The sequence below is a fragment of the Lacerta agilis genome, chromosome 10 (genome assembly GCF_009819535.1).
Source record: "Lacerta agilis isolate rLacAgi1 chromosome 10, rLacAgi1.pri, whole genome shotgun sequence".
Taxonomy (NCBI): Eukaryota; Metazoa; Chordata; class Lepidosauria; order Squamata; family Lacertidae; genus Lacerta; species Lacerta agilis.
In genome coordinates, this window is record NC_046321.1 from 67,927,650 (window position 1) to 67,941,494 (window position 13,845).

A 13,845-nucleotide genomic window follows, 5' to 3' on the forward strand; every position below is an offset into this window, starting at 1 on the left:
ATTTTGGATTCACAGCTGTCCATGGAGGCACACGTTAATTCTATATCCAGGGTGGCTGTCTACCAGCTCCATCTGGTACGCAGGCTGAGACCCTACCTGCCCGCAGACTGTCTTGCCAGAGTGGTACATGCTCTAGTTATCTCTCGCTTAGACTACTGCAATGTGCTCTATGTGGGGCTACCTTTGAAGCATAGCTGTCAACTTTTCCCTTTTTAAAAAAGGGAAATTCCCTTATTCTGAATAGGATTCCTCAAAAGAAAAGGGAAAGGCTGACAGCTATGCTTTGAAGGTGACCCGGAAACTACAACTAATCCAGAATGCGGCAGCTGGACTGGTGACTGGGAGTGGCCGCTGAGACCATATAACACTGGTCCTGAAAGACCTGCATTGGCTCCCAGCACGTTTCCGAGCACAACTCAAAGTGTTGGTGCTGACCTTTAAAGCCCTAAATGGCCTCAGCCCAGTATACCTGAAGGAGCGTCTCCACCCCCATCGTTCTGCCCGGACACTGAGGTCCAGTGCTGAGGGCCTTCTGGCAGTTCCCTCACTGCGAGAAGTGAAGCTACAGGGAACCAGGCAGAGGGCCCTCCCATCAGATGTCAAGGAAATAAACAACTATCTGACTTTTAGAAGACACCTGAAGGCAGCCCTGTTTAGGGAAGTTTTTAATGTTTGATGTTTTATCACTTTATTATTATTCTGTTGAGAGGTGCCCAGAGTGTCTGCGGAAACCCAACCAGATGGGTGGGGTATAAATAATAAATTACTACTACTACTACTACTACTACTACTACAGATAACTCCTCTCTCTGGCCCAAGAGCCCAGCATTCGAGGGTCCACAGATAAGCACAACATCAAAGCAAGACAATTAGCATATATCAAAGCAAGTGAATTTAAACATATATGAACTCATTCTTACAATTACAGGTAGGTAGCCGTGTTGGTCTGCTATAGTCAAAACAAAATAAAAAATAAAGTAGCACCTTAGAGACCAACTAAGTTTGTTCTTGGTATGAGCTTTCTTACAACAACTACCAATTAGTTTTGGGGTTATCTTGACTACCAAGATGGCGTTTGCAGACCTTCCGGAACATGTCACCTTTGGTTCAACAAGATAGTTTCCCTGGTTTATTATAGAAAAGGGAATTGTGTAAAGGAAATGCACTTTCAAAAGACTGAAGTACGTAGCTCTCTACAAAAAAGTGGTTTTTTCAATCAGGGCAAATTTATGCACACAGCAAGCCACATTTTTCTAAATTGAGGCTAGAAGAATCCATCCTGAATATAATGATTGCATTTTCAGACAACCGCTTTTCATTTTGGACAGTGCTTTACAAAGCCCATTTCCTTACAAAGTTCACATAATATATAACGTTCTAAAACAATATTTTAAAAGGATTCCATTTCTTCCTCAAAAAAGTTGGCAGTTCCCCCCCTCCTCAGCTGTCTTCTGAATGTTTAAATGAAAAGTAAAAGACATTTTACTATGTAAAAGTGAAGAAGAACAAAGAGGGAGGTGTTGGTGGAATTTTAGGAATCAGTTATCCTTTTAAAAAACATTAAAACTGCCCTCAGTACTCAAAATACATGTTTCCAATTTCATTGGTCTTATACTGAACATCTGAGGAAGACTGTGAGCCAATTTAGTCTGCATAATTTGGCAACCCAAATTAATTGTCTAGATCAGGGTGTCTAACCTGTGCCCCTCAGGATGTAGCAGGACTACAACTTCCACCATTCCTGACCATTGGCTATGCTGACGGGCCTGATGGGAATTCAGAGTCCAGCAACTTCTGGAGGGCTACAGGATTCCCATATGTCATCTAGATAAGACAATGAGCACAGAGTTGTCAGGCCCCAGAGCCTTTCTGGGTCCATTTGGCCTTTTGTATACTCCAGTAATTCCCCCAAATATGTGAGGAATAAGTGCAGCTGCAGAAACCCACTGCTTAAATCTGGGGATGTTTAAAATTCAGCAAAACACAATTACCACCTTTATTTGAGCAATTGCTTCATCGTTCTACCTCATTCAGTGTACTGAAGTTTGACACACAAAGCATTAGTGTGTCTCAAATTCGCTTAGGAAAAGGCCCATAATGAGAGCAGCTAAGCAGGGGCCACATTGCTAAATCCATCCATGGGATTGCACACCCACATGTAGGACCGTGGGCTAATGTAAAAGAGTGTGTGCATAGGGGTGAAACTTGGGGGGGGGGTACCCAGGACCTTCGCTGTGGGTTAAGCCTCCAGAGGGCACCATTAAGGCTCCTAGCCTGCCAACCAGTTTGCTGCTCTCCCCAGGGGCGTAGCAAGGTAAATTGGTACCTGGGGGCATAATTTTTTTTGTCACCTCCCCAGGCATGGGAAGGTCAGGTGGTACCCGGTGCGGAAAATTTTTGTCAACCCCCCCATTGATCCCCCCCCCCCCGCAAAAATGGTTTTACGTTATTTCATATTTTCTTACAAAGGAATAATAACAAGTAATAATAATAAAAAACTTTTATTTATATCCCACCCTCCCCGGCCGAAGTCGGGCTCAGGGTGGCTAACATCAGATACATAACATTGGTATAAAATCAAACAATAATTAAATGACCTCCTGAAAACATCCCAGAATCAAATTAAAGTCTAATTAGATGGCTTTCCACAGGGTTAGGGTTGAGAACAGTAAGTGTTCTCTGAACTGAAATTTCATCCTTCATGACATAGGAAAACAGCCAAGGGAACAGCTATTTTGGTGGAGGAGGGTCAAGATATTAACCGATATGCATGAAATTTCATATATAGCTATATAATCCCTAGTATAGTAAGATAAGACCTTCGGAGCTGGCATTAAAAAAAAATTCAAAAAAATTTCAAAAAAATTTCAAAAAAAATTTCAAAAAAAAATTCAAAAAAAAAATGAAAAAATTCGAATCCCCCCCAAATTGTTCCTTGGTAATTTGTCACCCCCTCCATTATGGAATACGGGGTGGCCTGCCCCCGCCCCCCTTGCTACGCCCCTGGCTCTCCCTGAGCCTCTGTGTGTGACTGTGAGTGGCAAGACTCTTCCTGATTTCCCCTCCTCCCCCCGTTACTTCTCTCCCTCTTCTCTGGTGGATGACGGTTGCACAGTTTTACACCCCTCCCCTCTTTACGTTTGCACTCAAAGCCACCCCTCCTCCCACCACCATTCAGACTCTCTGCTGTGGGAAGGAGACCCCCAGCTGATTCGCATCAGGATCCTGCAACACAAATCCTCATGGCAGGTGAAGGGGGGAGCCTTTATGGGGGAGTGGGGAGGGGGATACTTTCTCCCCGCTCACCCCCAACTTTTAATCTTGATCCTCCTTCAGCAACTTTCACAGTAAATGGGGAGGGGGCAATTTCCCAGCAGAGCCCAGAGATCAGGAGGCAAAAGGCAGAGCCATCACATCCTGTTCTCATCCCAACAAAGGCAGGGGTCGCTCTGCAACCTGCTTTATGGATCAAAAGTTTCCAGGCAGACTAAACGAGCATCTCAAGAAATGGGAGGTTTTAGAAAGGGGAGGAGGGGTGACATTGGAAAATGCCCCCTCCCCCCTTATATTGAAGGAAAGGAAATTGGTATAGAAAGCAAGGGGAGGTGGATGTCCAGAGAGGACAATGAGGTAAAGATGCAGTATGGTGGTGAGAGAGGGGGGAGAGAAGAAAGGGGCAAAGAGACCCCACCCCGCAAAAGCTCCTTTCCTGGGACCCATTGGCAGGGGCCTGAAGCCATGCAATCCAGCTGCAAATCGGAGACCCAACATCTGCATGGTCTCCATTGCACAATCTCCCCTGAAGCTTCCTCCCCACACAAATGTTTGTCCCTTGAGATGCTAAACTTCTCTGCACCCCCTTTTTTCAGGCCACCGTCCCTTGATTCCATAAACTCATCCCCAGTATCCAATACCTTATAAAAGCACGATTCAGGACAGTAACAATTAATTGCACATTTATTCAAAATCCAACCAAAGCTATTTAATTAATTCAACAAAATGGAATAGCTTGATCCAGTGATACTAGCTTTAAAATTATAACGCTATAAGTTGATATACATTATATCTCCCAATGCTTTAAGAGTGCATACTTTATTTTACTTGTTATAAGTTATGGTGGATATTTTGTTGTGAAAATCATGTTTGAAGTCAATAAAAAGATTACATAAAAATATTTTATTCAAAATATTCAGATAATATATTGCCTATTTTTATGCCCTTTAAGAACAAATGTGTTGAGGGTGTGTGTGTGTGTGTGTGTGTGTGTGTGTGTGTGTGTGTGTGCAAACATGCATGGGTGTGCCAAACTGAGTCGTTGACCTGGGTGAAGGAAACCCCTGTTTGCAGAGGCAGCACTATCTCTGGTAGGCTTTTTGAATTGGTCATGCTTTGGGGGACAAATTCTGGCTTTCTGTGTCTAGTGTCTGGTTCATGCTAGCCCATATTTTACTATTTGGCAATGGGGTCATTGGGTGTGAATGGGAGCGGAGTTGGTGTGTGTGTGTGTGTAGGAGGTTGGCAAGGTGTGTATGCAAGTTTACCAAGGGGAGTATGTCGCTGGCAAGCGAAGTGAGAAAGGGCATGCATGGTTTCTAGAGTGTGTACCAACCAAGTGGAGGAAATTGGCAGTCTGATGAACCCCAAATTTCCCAACTACAACACAAAAGCAAAATTGGTTAGGGTCTTCTCTTTGTATGCACCATGGAAACTTCAGTCAAGCAGTTAAGCTCCCCAACTTGAAAAAAAGTTGTTTTTAGCAATGTTATTTTACTTGGCTCACTCTATATTTACACACTATATACACAAAGGATTATTTGCTTCAAAGTCCTTGCTGTGTTAAAGTCCACAGCCAAGTCCTAACTTCAGTTGCTTGCAAAGTCCTGTAACCCAGGGGCATTGCGCTGTTTGCCAGTGCCCGGGGGCGATTACGCACGCACCCAGCCCCCGTCACTGGTCAGGTGCTCGTGCATTGGGCAGGGAGAGTGAAGAGCACCCTCTGCGCTCCCCAGCCGGCACTGCCACCGGACGCTGGGCAGAGCGCGGAGGGCGCACGACAAGGATCTCTGCGGGGTTGTGTGTGTGTGTGTGCTTGGTTTATACCCCCCAGACTGTGCACCCAGGGCAACGGCACCTCTGGTACCCTCCATGCTATGCCACTGCTGTAACTGATAGAGTTCTTTGACTTTTGCAGTCTTGCAGTTTCCCAGCTTCTTCCTCAGACTATCTCTTCAAAAGTCTTCACTCGAATCCACAGTTCCAACAGATAGCCTTCAAAAATTCGTGAAATCTCCTACCACGACCCATACAGCACACTGTAACCTGAGTCCTTCTATACACAAATTACTTGCCAAATCTGCGCAGTAATACAGATAAGAGAGTCACAAGATGTCTGCAGGTGCATTGTGGGGAATGAGTCATCTCTGCTGACTCATGGAGGATGAACCCATTAACTGCATTCCTTAATACATACATATCTGTGGACAAAACAAAAGGAAACCAGAGTGGGACCACCACTGAAGAAAAATATTGTTCTTTGGGTTCTGCCAGCTTTGATAGATCCATTTCCTTGAGATAATGGAGTTAACTAGCTTTTCCCATTTAGCCGACCAATATGATATTTAGTGCAGATTACTTCGGTCTTTAAGATCTCCATGTCCCAGTATAACAGCATATCACTGATGCACGATGTTTATGAAACCTGTTTCCTAACAGCATACAATTTTTATTATTATTTCAGTTTTAACAAGTCCTGGTGCACAGTAATGAATAAAATTATTTTTGCACCACAGTACATGTTTTTTTTTTTTTGTATCTGATTAAAGAAACGTGTGCATTAGGCACCAGATAGTGTAATTGTGGTCATTTTCCACACAGCAGGGATCAAAACAATCTTTTCTTTTGCAGTCAAAACATATGCCATTTCAACTAGTTTCAATTAAAGCTATCCAGAGTGCTTCCTTTAAATGATTTTAATGAGGGCAGATGTTTTTTCAACACCCAGAGGTAGCCTTCTTGAATGCCAAGTAATATCCCCCAGACATGCATTTAACATTTGAAAACTGTAAATTTATGCCCTCTTAAAAGCACAGTTGCAACCATGACCATAGTTGTTCTTCTAATTGCACTGGAAAGCTCTAAGGCAGTGGGGAACTTTTTTCAGCCCAAGGGCCACATTCTCTTTTGAGAAACCTTCCAGGGGTGAGCAAAGGCAGAAGAAAAAGTGGACAGAGCCGTGACTATAAATGTGAGCAAAGCCTAGCTTTGACACACCACCCGCTATCTTCCATCCAGGCTATTATTATAGAGTGCAAGGAGACCTTCAAGTTAGGCAAAAGCATTCAAGGAGAGTGTGAAGCAAGCCAAGTGAGGGCTGTGAGCTGAGGAAAGCCCCAAGGGCCAGATGGAGAGGCCCAGAGAACCGCATTCAGGTTTCCTACACCTGCTTTAAGCTGATATCTGAACAGAATGGAGGAAGTGGTCCATACGGCCAGGGCCGTTTTAAGCATATCCAGTGCCGTGGTGCAAAGATCCCTCCGGCGCCCCCCCCCCCATTTCCCAGAGTTGTCAACCTTTTCCCAAGCCTCTGTGGGGATCGCTCTCCTCCCGCGGAGGCTTGGGAAGCAAGCTGCACACCCGCCAGCCATATGGTTGAGGGGCCACAGCTGGCGGGCGTGCAGGGAAAGGGGAGGCCGCCGGCAAAGCCGCACAGCTCCCCCACTCGCTGGGGCACCCCTGAGAGGCCAGTGCAACACGCCAGTAAGCCCAATAGGAAAGACGGCTCTGCATACGGCCAGTCTGTGATTAGGCATGCATTATCCATTCAGCAAGGAGTTCTTCACCTGCAAATTTCATCCACTTTTGTGAAAAGAGGGAGAGCTATAAGCCGTGTTTAGGTTCAGCATTACAGGTAATGGGGGAAACAGAGCTTCAGCATTAATGTATTGGATACAGATCAGAATAACAAGTCAAACTAGAAATACAGATCCTAATGTTAAGTATATAGATAAAATGTGAACTTTGCAATTGGTGCAAATCCCTAGTATGTACACCTTAGATCAGGCACCCCCAAACTCAGCCCTCCAGGTGTTTTGGGACTACAACTCCCATCATCCCTGACCACTGGATATCAGAATAGTGCCTTTTGTGTGGTGGCACCTGCACTTTAGAACTGCCTCCCATATATCAGACAATATCAGCGCATGAGACTCTTAATCTCAGGGTCATGGGTTCGAGCCCCACATTGGGCAAAAAGCTTCCTTCATGGCAGATGATTGGACTAGATGACCCTTATGGTCCCTTGGAACCCTACAATTCTATGATTCTAAGCATCAGCTCTACTGTCTTTTTAGTGCGAAATTAAAAGCTTCTTTCAATGAGACTTGCAATTGAAGATTGCTATCTCAGTTGGTCTCTCTACTGAATTTGAAATAGATTTTATATATGTAATTGTTGTTTTAGCTGTTAAATGTGTAGTTCTTTTTATTTTAAAATTGGGTTTTATACATGGTTTTATTGCATTGTAAGTCACTTTGAGATGCCTAATAGGAAACAATTAATAAATGAAATAAATTATTATTAATAATAACAATAAAATTCACATATTAATCCTCATATGACATTTTATGTGATTAAGCATTGCTCATACTTCCTTTAAATCTTCATGTTATTGAGAGAACGAAATAACCACACAGGTTAGCTGCAGAACAGCCTGTGGATCTGGACCTGCAGCTGGATCATCTGTGGGATTATGGTAAATGCTTTTGTAGGGGGAAGAATGGAGGCATAATGGTGTGTAGCGTTTCTATTGCAAGATCTCCGGGGAAGAAGGACCCCCGTGAAATTGGGCTAAACAAGATTGACAAATCATCATAGCTTAGTCATTGCTAGCTAAAACAATATGTAGACCTAGACCAAATTCGTCGTATGTAAGATCAATGGAGTAAAAAATTAGTAAGGATTTTTAAATAGCCCATAATGGTTGGAGCACAAAGACGTCATTTGTGTTAATTTGCTGAAGGGCAATCACCAATAACTGATACAGCCATTCTGATTTATATTCACTTAACAAGTTGGCAGCAAGAGAGAAAGGTGATGTAATGTCGTCAATGACTGGAGGCAAGAAGTAGGTACAACATTTCTTTATTTCTGGTGCTGGACGAACTCAAAGGGAATGGGGAAAACTGGGGTTTATATAGAAACAGTTATCTAGTGGAGAGAGATACATTTTGGCGGGAGCCAATGGCACGGCTTCCCTCCTGTGGGAACCAATCCAACAGAGGATCCAAATTCTGCTCCCTGCTTCAGCAAATGGTTGCTGTTCCCGCTGTAACTAGTACATTCAAATAAAGACTGTAATACAACACAATACGTTATGCTAACATCTAGACTGTGTTATTGCTTAATACACAACACCCCCCCACGCTTAGCGGGAATGACACACGAAGTCTTTCAGGAACTGTGGCTTCCTGCGATCTCTACCCGATCGTCTCACCTCTGGTGTTGTGACCTGAGGAATTGGCGGCTGAGGGATCTCCTCGGGTGTATTGGCTACCCCTGTCCCTGCTGAAGGTTCCCCCAGCTCATTTTCTTCCGCCAACTCTGTGTTTTCAGCGGTTAGTGCACCGTCTGACTGCCCTGGCGGGGCATTACCCAGTGCAGGTGTCTCTACCTGGCTCGGGGATGGCGACTCCCCATTTACTGCAGAGGCGTTAGGTTCCTCGGCATCACTCCGGCTGGGTATCCTGCGTCTCAGCTGATCCACATGCCTGCGCCAGACCTGACCTTGTGATAACGTGACATGATATGACACGGGACCGGTGGCCCGTGAAATGACTCCCGGAACCCAAATCGGACCTCTGGCATAATTTCTCACCCACACGAGATCCTCCGGATTAAAGTGTCTCGTTCTATCCCCTTCAGGTGGGGGTGGCTCCCGTGCAGGACGCGAGGGCATCCTATCTGGATGCACAAAGTCCAGGACTGTCACCCACCTTCGGCCTAACAGCAGCTCAGCTGGTGATTTTCCTGTGGCTGTGCAGGGTGTGGCGTGCTGCAAGAATAGCATACGAGCTATCCGGGCTGCCCAGTCACCATCCAGTAGACGTGAAATAGCCCCTTTTGCGGTTCGCACCATTCGTTCTGCTTGACCATTAGAGGAGGGGTGAAAAGGGGCAGAGGTCACTCCTCGTATGAAATTGTCAGCAAGGAACCCTCTGAACTCATTTGACACGAATGCTGCCCCATTGTCTGACACCACTGTTCCTGGCAGACCATGCGTGGCAAACAAACGCCTTAAAACCTTGATAACGGCTGCTGATGTGGGACTGGAAACTAAGGCTACCTCCAACCATTTCGAGTATGCGTCGACCACAACCAAAAATGTTTTCCCTTGAAAGGGGCCCGCGAAGTCTATATGAATACGGTTCCACGGCGCCTTTGACTGTTCCCACCAATGAATAGGTGCCCCGGGAACCTCAGGTCGAACCTCTTGGCATGTTTTGCACGTGTGTACCCACATTTCTATTTCCTTATCCATCCCTGGCCACCACACATAACAACGTGCCAGGGATTTCATTCTGACCATTCCCGGGTGCCCCATGTGCAAGGTCTCTAGAATGAGATTCCTCAGGGGGTTAGGAATGACCACCCTGTCCCCCCACAGTATGCACCCCTTATGAAGTGACAACTCATGCTGCCGCATTACGAATGGGCGGAATTTTTCTTCTTGGCCCCCACTGGGCCACCCCCTCCCTACCCAGGCGAGGACTCGGGAGAGTGTGGGGTCCTTACGCGTCCTGGCCGCCACTTCTTCCGCGGACACAGGAGCGCCTGGCAGTGTTTCCAACATCGTGACCTGTTCGGCTGGTACTGGATCACAATCACCAGTTCCCTGGAGTGGCAGCCGGCTGAGGGCGTCTGCGTGGCAGAGCAATTTCCCTTTCACATGACATATTTTATATTGGAACCCATTTAAAAAGATCGACCATCTGAGCATTCTAGGAGACAGGATTTGAGGAGTTTGTTTGCTGGGGTTAAACAGGCCTAGTAATGGCTTGTGGTCCGTTTCGATTAGGAACGATCGCCCATACACATAAGTCATAGAATTTCTTAACCCCCGCTACCACAGCCAATGCCTCTCTGTCAATCTGCGCGTAGTTCCTCTCGGCGGATGTAAGAGTCCTTGAATAGAATGAGATGGGTCTGTCTGACCCATCCGCCTCTCTGTGGCTGAGCACAGCTCCCAACCCATATTGCGATGCATCACAAGCAAGTACGAGGGGCTTCGTTTCGTCATAATGTGCCAAAACACTCTCAGCAGACAACATTCCCCTGATGGTTTCGAAAGCCTTTTGTTGCGGCTTTCCCCAATGCCAGACACACTTCTTCTGCAGAAGCCTGTGCAAGGGCTCTGCCACCGCTGCTTTGTGCGGTAAAAACGCATGGTAAAAGTTTACCAGACCCAAAAATGATTGGAGTTCCATTTTGTTTGGGTGCATTAGCGATGGCCCTAACCTTGCTTTCCATGGGGTGCACTCCCTCAGCATCAATGGTGTAACCGAGGAAATTCACCGTAGGAACCCCAAAAATACACTTCTCCTTCTTTAGATGGAGTCCAGCTTCCTGGAACTTGTGAAGCACCTGTCTGATGCGGCTTTCCAACTCGTGGGGGTTCCTCCCCGATATTAGGACATCATCAAAATACACGAGGGTGCCCGGTACTTCCCTTAATAACCTTTCCATAATGCCCTGGAATATTCCCGGAGCTACACTTACTCCAAATTGCAATCGGTTTACCTTAAATGTTCCTTTGTGGGTTACAATAGTCTGAGCCTCTGCGGTCTGTGGAGTTACAGGTAACTGCTGGTACGCCTGGGCAAGATCAATTTTTGCAAATACCTTGCCTCCCGCCAACTTTGCTAGCAGTTGCGACACCACTGGAATGGGGTAAGAATTTCCCCGAATTGCCTTATTTATTGTGCATTTATAGTCTGCGCAGATACGCACTTCCCCGTTTGCCTTTAGCGGGGTCACTATTGGGGTTTCCCACCTCGCTGAGTCAACTGGTTCCAATACTTTTTGCTGGACTAGTTTGTCGAGTTCTGCCTCTATCTTGGGCTGCAGGGCAAATGGTACTCGTCTTGGTTTAAGGCGGACTGGAGTCACCCCTTGGTCCAACTCAAAATTAATGGGAGGCCCTTTATAGCACCCCAGACTGCCATCAAATAATGGTGTAAACTCCTCATAAAGCTTCTCGAATGTGTTTGGGGATATCGTTATGGCGTTCAACCCAGATATGCCCAGCCCTAAAGCAGGAAACCAGTCTGTTCCCAATAGGCTAGTGCGCTTTCCCTTGGCAATCACCAGCTTAAGCACAGCCCTTTTGTTTTTAAAACTTACATTGACGGAACACATTCCAAGGATGTGTATCCGGCAGGCCGAGTACGATTGTAATGTGGCGGGGAAAGGCTCCAATGGAGGAAGCTTACCCCCTAAAAAAAAAACGACCTCGCTGTCTTGTCAGAGACAATCGTGAATCCTGACCCAGAATCTACCTCCATCTGGCAAGGGTGGCCCTCAATGCTGACCTGGATTGATGCCTTCCCCTGAGCAGGAAACTGAACAGTCTTGCCCTCAATCTCGGTGAGGTAGTTGCAGTCGTCCACAATGTGTGCCGATGAGTTTTCCTGTCGCCGGAACGATCGTGGGGATCCTGATGTTCCCCCGGTAGCCGACCTGCATACCCGAGCAATATGGCCCATTTTCCCGCAAATGCGGCACGTGGCATTCCGGAACCGGCACTTCCGACTTTCGTGCGCGCCTCCACAACCGGGGCATTCTAGTTTTCTTCCCTTTGTTCCCGATGAACCAGCCCCCAGGGATCCAACGGCGCGGGATGGACTCTGGGACGGGCTGGACTCCTGGCTGCACATAGCGTGGGCTGTTTCTGCTGCCGGCCTGGTGCTTCGTTGTGGGGTTTTCAGCTTTCCCCCCTCTGCGGTCTCTGTGGCTAAAGCCTCGCGCACTGCCGTTGCTAGATCCACCTCTTCCTTTGCAGCGATTCGACGGCGGGCCTTACTGCTGCTCAGGCCGCCAATGAACTGGTCAAGCAGCGCCTCCTCAAGAGCCACGAACTGACATTGCCTCGCCAGGACCTTCAGCTCAGCAAGGAACATGGAAACCGATTCGCCATCCTTCTGCCTTCTATTATGGAACTCTATGCGGCGTGTTGTCTTAGTTGCTGCTGGGGCCAGGTGCCTCGTAAGTTGGTCTGTTATCTGCGCCAGCGTCGCTGTTTCTAGCGTGAGAGGAGCCACCAACCCTCGGGCCAACTCGAAAACTTCGGCACCGCAGCAACTCAGAAAAACAGCCTTCTTCCTGTCGCTGTTGGTGATTCCTTGCGCGGCAGCGGCAAAACCAAAACGTTGGAGATAGGAATCCCAAGCCTCTGCGGCTCCCGGTTTGAACGGCTCAATTATCTTACTTCCTGCCATGGCGTGATCAGGAGCGTTTACGACTTCTTCCTCCTCTTCTGCTGACTCCGGATGCCGATCACTGTCCTCCATTTACGGCAAGCCGGATCCCATCCTCGTCGCCAGAATGTAATGTCGTCAATGACTGGAGGCAAGAAGTAGGTACAACATTTCTTTATTTCTGGTGCTGGAAGAACTCGAGGGAATGGGGAAAACTGGGGTTTATATAGAAACAGTTATCTAGTGGAGAGACAGGTGGGTAGCCGTGTTGGTCTGCCATAGTCAAAACAAAATCGAAAATTCTTTCTAGTAGCACCTTAGAGACCAACTGAGTTTGTTCCTGTTTGTATCTGAAGAAGTGTGCATGCACACGAAAGCTCATACCAGGAACAAACTCAGTTGGTCTCTAAGGTGCTACTAGAAAGAATTTTCGATTTTGTTTTGACTAGTGGAGAGAGATACATTTTGGCGGGAGCCAATGGCACGGCTTCCCTCCTGTGGGAACCAATCCAACAGAGGATCCAAATTCTGCTCCCTGCTTCAGCAAATGGTTGCTGTTCCCGCTGTAACTAGTACATTCAAATAAAGACTGTAATACAACACAATACGTTATGCTAACATCTAGACTGTGTTATTGCTTAATACACAACAGGTGAATTGGATTCTCAACTGCATTTAAAAGAATAGCGCTTGCCCTTGAATGCTTGACAAATTTTTCATGCACTTATCACTTGATGACACCAGTGGATAACTTACATGTATGGATGGGCTATTGATTTAACACGAGAGACAGAACTTCCATAGTACCTCTTACATAATGCTTCTCTTAACCCTGGCCTTTGACACCTGAGGTGTTTATTTGTAGGACTCTTCTAAATTTTTTGTGATTGTATTCTTTGACAATTTTTAAAATTGTTTTTAATATTGCATTTTCGATTGTGTAACCCACTCTGGGACATTAGCATGAAGGGTGGGTAATAAAACAACAACAACAAAATGTGTCAGTCAGTTTACACATTCAGTTCAAAGACTGTTGTTCATGCGATAAGCAGAGGCATAGATGAAGCAGTCCCAATGAGCTCAATGAAACCCACAAACACCTGAGCAACACCTTATCTCCATATTCCAAACCTTGCTGCTGCTGTTTCTTGACATTCCTTGGGTCCCTTGGAATGTGATGGAAACCAAAAACCTGGGTTTGAAATATACAAATCTGCTTTGTGCATTATAACTTTACTGAAACATCTGGGTATGTTTAGCCTGGAGAAGAGAAGGCTAAGGGGTGATATGATAGCCATGTTCAAATATATCAAAGGATGTCATATAGAGGAGGGTGAAAGGTTGTTTTCTGCTGCTCCAGAGAAGCGGACACGGG

General features: G+C 46.3%; 1 pseudogene; it reads right to left on the minus strand.

Moving 5' to 3' along the window:
- Positions 1-8,422: 8,422 nt before the first annotated feature.
- Positions 8,423-11,476, minus strand: LOC117054586 (annotated as a pseudogene).
- Positions 11,477-13,845: the final 2,369 nt, after the last annotated feature.